Source organism: Echiichthys vipera (assembly GCF_963691815.1).
Source record: "Echiichthys vipera genome assembly, chromosome: 19".
NCBI classification, from domain to species: domain Eukaryota; kingdom Metazoa; phylum Chordata; class Actinopteri; order Perciformes; family Trachinidae; genus Echiichthys; species Echiichthys vipera.
The window spans coordinates 15,590,722-15,596,721 of NC_139844.1; positions in this window are offsets into that span (position 1 = coordinate 15,590,722).

Consider the following 6,000-nt stretch of genomic DNA (forward strand, 5'->3'; position numbering starts at 1 on the left):
ATCACCAGATACCATGAAATGAACTATAGTCCCTTCAGGCTTAATTTGGAAGCTGTTAGTAACCACTCAGTGCAACATCAAAACAATCAAAACTTTTGCCCCAGTTTTGGGTCTGTGTTTTTCTCCTTTCAACCATCTCTTTTGGTGTACCTCTCTGTCGCAGTGAAAAAACAGCAATTAGTGACACCATATGGCAGAGAACGGCGAGTCCGCTTTGAACACCTCCCAGCCTGAACTCCTCCATATGCTGTGGAATTTGTTTGTCTCTCAATAATGAAAAACGCGATGCACTGTTTTTCCTATTTCAATTTCTCACCTGTTTTCTCCGTCATGGGCGGCAGAGGCAGGCGTTCCCAGCATGCATTCCCGCCTACACCTCTGGGTTTTACCTTCTGCTAGCCTATCAAATGGACAAGTTTGCTAAGTCTCATTGTGTTGGGAGCACCTGGTTGAGTTTTTTGCGCGTGGGTTGGGCGTAATCCTGTACTGGCAATTTGCTAGTGATCAGATAATACAGAAGGAGATTGTCACAGATGCAGATTCCCAATCAATTCAGGCTTTGCGGGTTGTGCTATGCTTAGCATGGTGACTGCCATTCCGAAGTATAAGAGAGAGTCCAGAGAGGTGAAGAAGAGGGTAAAGGGCAGAGGCAACAGAGGTCAGCACGTCTGTAGAACGAGTGCCACACTAAGCGTATTAGATGGATGAAATAAGGATGAGAGAGGCAGAAGTAAAGGCAAGAAAATGAGACAAGCAGGGAGACGGAGGGAGAGAGAGAGAGAGAGCCCACACACCAGTTTTTAAGCTCCTGATTGCTGGTGGGACTGGCATAGATCCTCGGGTTGGCACAGAGCCAGGGTGACATCCTGTTGCCAGGGGCGACATTATGGTTCGGCTGGAGCCAAGGAAGGACCAAGCAGACGGTCACCTTGAGCCATGCCAGCCTCCTGTTTAGTTTTGACACCACCATTTATCGTCTGTGGCTCTGGATACCACGGCTTCACACACACACACACACACACACACACACACACACACACATACACACACACACACACACACACACACACACACACACACACACACATACACACACGAGCCCATGCAAACACTTGGTGTTAAAAATAGCTGTGATGCATCTTTTTTCCCCCTCTATCATACCACTGGGAGGCAGCAGTTTAGCTGAGTGGTTAAACAGACACAGAACAAGTCTTCAAGGCCATTAACATGAAGCCATTACTCTGTTGTAGCCTCAGAACTGTGGCAGTAGGGCCAGTGTGGGGTAGAGCTGCATGAGCAGTTATTTATTCTGCTGCTTCTTCTCCTTGTCTTTCCAGATTGTGTTTATGACTCGTTGCCATAACGGCAGTCATATGACAGCCAGCACAGACTTTTTCTCGCCCTGTGGGCTTATTTGCTATGTCTTGTTCAGCTTCTGCTTCTGTAACATTATGTTTGATAATATATATATATATATATATATATATATATATATATATATATATGTGTGTGTGTGTGTGTGTGTGTGTGTGTGTGCGTATACTAAGAGGTATTTAGTCCCTGCTAGTTTCTCAGTGACAGCTTCTGTTGCAGATGAGATTATAATCTATTTTAACCTGACAATCATTGAGGGTTTGAGTGACATATCACAAGATTAGGTCACTGGGGATCCCACCCATACAATATGGAGGGTGGGCCCACCTTCATCTACTCTAAACAAGATGCACTGTAACGGCGGATGATAAGGTCAAAGTGTATTTCATAAGTGCAGCGAAGAAAAATCTCAGAAAAAATTGTCTTTTTTTGTAATTATTTAAAACTAGGTTGGTAGAAATTGACTAAACTCTGATTCCGTTTTTTTCTCTTAAGAAATTATACCTCCTTTTGGCATTTGATTTAGCTGATTTCCCAAGGCAGATTGTCTAAAATCTTATGCAACATAAGCAGCTTTAAATGAAACTGACAGTACAAAGACTCTATAGTCTAAACAGATGTAATGAAATGAATATTTAGAAGATATGGCAAAACAAGGTGTTGCTGATGCAGTATGGACCATTACATTCAACGTGGAGCAAAGTTACAGCTTTGGGCCACACTGATTCCATGATACAGCTTCTGTAGCATTTCTATAACGTCTCTGATTCTGTCTGTCAGATGGAGGCATCTGATAGTTTTGATGGACGTACAGAACAATGTCCACGCAGATAAAATCCTAACACCTCAGCTTGTGACCCCAAGACACATTCAGCTTCTGTCTGTAATACTTTGAGTCTCATGCACGCTCTTATCTTTCACCCACAGACACCCCTGTCTCTTTTTTCACCCATCACAATGTGATTGGATAGTGGAAAATTCTGCCTCTGGCGGTCCATTTAGCACTCGAAGGTTTCTAAATAGAGGTCAGATTGTGATGCCCTGACCTCTGAGTGAGAGGTCACTTGCTGGCCAGATAATGTGATGATTTCAGCATACCTGAGTTAGTAGCAAATTAAGTCAATTCCTAGCTTTTATTTTAATCTGCTTGGAGCTCCAGATGGGTTGGGTTTATCAAAGCAGTAGATATTTTCAAATAATCTGTCTCTCACAGAAAAGGGCAGCTGAATTAAAACACACTTGAGATAGCCTAAACCTTTCTTCACTCATTTTATTATCCTGTTTATAAAAGCCAACTTACATTTCAAAATTAGGCAATTTCTCATAATTAATTATGTTGTGTCATTGTTTACTCCTCCTGGTTTCAATAACCATGTTCCCATGTCTCTGGAGGTGGGAGGGGGTCTGTGATCCCTTTTCATTTACATTCAGTGGAAAACAAAGTAATGGGTGTGCTGCATCTATGACATATTATTTCCTGTTGTGTTGCACGCTGACATCTGCCCCCTCGGGCTATTTCTTGCACTGGGGCTTCCCGCTGCAGACACAAACACAACCTGCCACCTGACACAACATACCCTGTTTTCCTCCTTTTAATAATTCAAGAATGTTTGGTGAGATAAAAGTGAGCGTTCAGGCAATGTTTAGGGAATCTGAAGGCCTCAAGTGAATGGGATTATTAACTGGACAGGTGTTTTTTGTTAGAGTAAAACAAAAGGCATGCATCTGCTGGTTGCAAAAAGAATGAGTTCAGATTCAGCGTCACTAAAACGGCTCCAGCTGGATGAAAATAAATACACTCAAGTGGCTGTGTGCGACAGGATTTTGTAGATGATTCTGGCTCTGTTCCAGTCAGGATTTTTCTTTCACAGCAAAGACAGGACTTATAACTGAATTTACTGCTCTGGCCACAGTGATTTATTTAGTGTGCTGACGCCAGTCCTTTCACTTAACTCGTCCCTGTAATGTGTGGCGGGCCACTGAACCTGGATAAAGAGCTTAGACTGTCTGACCCACTCTCGCACTCCCATGCACACAAAGCAGCACCAGGCCGTGTGCTCACACACACACACGCACACACACACGGTGAATCATACACACATTCATAGAGAGCAGCAGAGTAACATCAATCTGAAAATACTTTTTTAAAGCCAAATTGAGTCTCTCTAATGCTCTTAGTGCCACTGATATGACCCTTGGTGCCTCCAGTGGAATGATGCTTTGTATCAGCCACACGTTCAGTCTGTTTGTGTATGGTGTTAAAATGTGGTTTTATTCCACTGAATGATTCACCTAATAAAAGGGCCTCTGAAAAGTAGTAAGAAAATTGTAGCTCAAATCCATTAAGGCACAATGTGACACTGTTTTGCCACAAGTTGATATTTGATTTTCTGCACCATCGCTATCAGAAATAAATCAAAAGAATAATTTACATCGCTATTATTTTTAAACTCTCGTTAGGGATGTAACGATACGTTGAACTTACGATTCGCTACTGGGCTCCCAATACCATTTTCCCATCATGTAACAAAAGGAGATTGAGGACAAATTATGAGTACAAAATATCCCTATATTTAAAGTTGTACTCTGTAAGATTTTCATCTATTTAATTGTCTTTTAAGTTATTATCTATAAAAGATTGAGTTAAAACAAAAGTGATGGATCATATGAACAAAAGAGCAGAATACTCTCAACACACATAGCAACGTGACAAGGTGGAGGTTCTGAAAGAACAGGCTCGCCTGCAATTACATCTTACCACCAAAGAGGTGGAAAGAGGCTGCTAGAAACAACATATCTCAATTTTTATGGAGTACATCTTTTCTTTTTCGAATGAAATTATTATTATCTCTGAGGTAGATTAAAAACTGCAAACAGTGCATATTTCTGAATATATATATTTTGATTTAAATAACAAAAGCAATAATTTAATTTAAAAACAAATTTAGGCTTGGCTTGTCTTCCTAGTTTGGAATTTACTTTATTTTTAAGGAATATCAGCATATCTAAATTTTCAGGCAGAATCTGAAATCACTGCACATTCACAATGTCCCTACTGTCGAACCTTTCACCGAGGTGGAAATTCTTTAAAGTCACCTGCAGAAAACTGACTCATATAAACCTCGTAATCTTGTTGCACTTGTTTTGGCGAGCAGGGTTGCAAATGTGTATGTCTTTGTGAGTACTGCAGGTGCTGAAATTACTGTATCAGTGGCCTGGCTTTAATGAACACTGTGATGTTTGGACATTTTTGTTACAGACAAAGTGCCTTCTCTGCACATCTGCTGCTGAACAGGGTGTGATGATGCTTGAAAGAGGAAAGAGGTTGTTTTGATAATCATTTTGACTTGTTCCCCCCTTCTTACTCTCTTAATGTGGTGTCATTATTACTGAAATGTAATTAGCTATGCTAATGGGCTGGCATTTGGACTTCCGTCTCAGCACTTATGTTGGGACTGGTAAAATGTGCTGTAAATGAAGTGGGATGGCGAATGGAGAGGCTGAATGGGCATGCAAGGGTTGAGTGGACGTGCTGAGGGTGTGATAGAGGGTGTTTTTGAGTGTTAGGGCGAAAGTACTCCGGCGGAAGTGGAGAGAAGAGTTTTTTTAAATTAGGAATTGTTAGGGTGAAAGAGAAGAGCTGGAATCAAGAAGTGGATAAATAAGCTATTGGGAGGAGAAGAGGAGCAGAAAAGCCACCAAAACCTGTTAAATCACTTTTGTGTGTAAGTGTGGTGGATCACAAATGTGTGTGTGTGCATGTGTGTCAATATGGAGCAATTACAGGCTACCTTTCCATTACACAACAAAGCCACCCATTAAGTGCATGATAGCTTTAACCAGCATGTTCCATTAATGCTGTACAGCAGAAGAAGATGCATTATAGACATGCTCCTGTATAGCAACATGGTGGCAACACTGCCATTGTGACTTACTAGAGCTATTCATACTTCCATGGTACTGATCCTTGAATGTATATGTTCACCGGCTTGAATAATATTAAGATAATATAATTGAATTAATGCATTACTAAATTAATACTTGACAGCAGAGTGTGTCACCTTGTGCAGTACGTGTGGAGTGCTTGTCCATATCTGACCGACCATAATCACGGCTGGTGAGTTGTGGAGTCATTAATAGATTAGAGATGCTCAAGTGCAGAGCAGGGTCATCTGGGAGGCTGCATTTTAAAAGCTGAGCTTCTTAATTTTTTCCCTGTGTCGTCTCTTCTTCTCTGTGTACTGTACTTCTTCAGACAAGACACTTAAAAGACAACTTCACATACTTAAAGCTTTACTTGTCCACTAGGAGGCGCTGTGTCACCATATGCTCCTCATATGTCTAAATAAGAAGTCTTTACTGCTCAGAAAGAAAACTCAAATATCCTTGGGGTGAATAGATTACTATATTAGCAGAAGCAGAGTTATTCCAATCCTCCAGGAGGTCGTTTGTTTTTCCTTTAATGGCTGAAAAGAGGCTGTTCCTCCTCTCCTCAGGAAGCCTTGCACCCCGCAGACATACCTGTGTGAGCGTCAGGCGCTGACCCATGTCCAGCCTCCACAACCTCAGAGAGGGATCTGGTATTTTGTAGGGCTGCCAGGGGCGCCATTAGGGATCCCGACCAGC